Source organism: Limulus polyphemus, unplaced genomic scaffold (genome assembly GCF_000517525.1).
Source record: "Limulus polyphemus unplaced genomic scaffold, Limulus_polyphemus-2.1.2 Scaffold302, whole genome shotgun sequence".
Lineage (NCBI taxonomy): Eukaryota > Metazoa > Arthropoda > Merostomata > Xiphosura > Limulidae > Limulus > Limulus polyphemus.
The window spans coordinates 417112-417913 of NW_013665912.1; the positions used below are offsets into that span (position 1 = coordinate 417112).

Here is an 802-nt window from a genome sequence, read left to right on the forward strand (position 1 = left end):
GTGACGGGGATTCGAACCCGCGACCTGCAGATTGCGAGTCGAGTGCCCTAACCACCGGGCCACAAAGAAGAGAACAGAAGTTAAGTCTGATACATGGTATACCTCTTGCTTTTATGGGTCATACTTCTACAGATACCTTTCTTACTGAGATACATTTTACCATTCTCAATTGTAATTCACACCCTAATTTTACACGTTTCTTTTACAGTACTGCTTTTTACCTTGTGTCATGAGAAGGTATTTATAAACACACATACACACTGTACAACTATTTTGTTTTTGTGCATCAAGTATGACATAAATGTAACATCACTACATATGATCATCATATTTTAACTTGTTACAATTTTTTAAACAATTGTTCTAATTAAAATATTATTTCAATTATTCTTATTACTTACTAGCAAATAAATTAGTAGGTCATAGTTAAATATATATGTATACTGTTATTGTTTAATAAATATATAAACCTACTGTTTTTAAACCTTAAAGTATGATTTATGAAAAGTTTCCCACTAATAACACTTTTGTTCCAAAATAACATTTCCGTAGAAATGGAAAGATGAGTCTTTTGAAATTAATTAATATAAATACTTTAAAAATTATGTAAAAACTTTTCAAATGCATGCCATTATAAATCAATGTTTACTCAAGCACAGAAAAATTCTTTCAAGTCACATGAAGAGTCTTCATAAATTTTGTTAAGCAAACTTTCTGGTATTTCAGAAATGTATCCTGCAAGTGCACACAAGTTACGCAAACAGAAACCAGGATATAGATAAAAGATGCAGAACTTTATATG

General features: G+C 30.0%; 1 protein-coding gene across 1 annotated transcript in view; it reads right to left on the bottom strand.

Moving 5' to 3' along the window:
* LOC106457200 (acylamino-acid-releasing enzyme-like) overlaps positions 1-802 on the bottom strand; it is a 66333-nt gene that overhangs the window by 7512 nt on the left and 58019 nt on the right. The window lies entirely within an intron of this gene.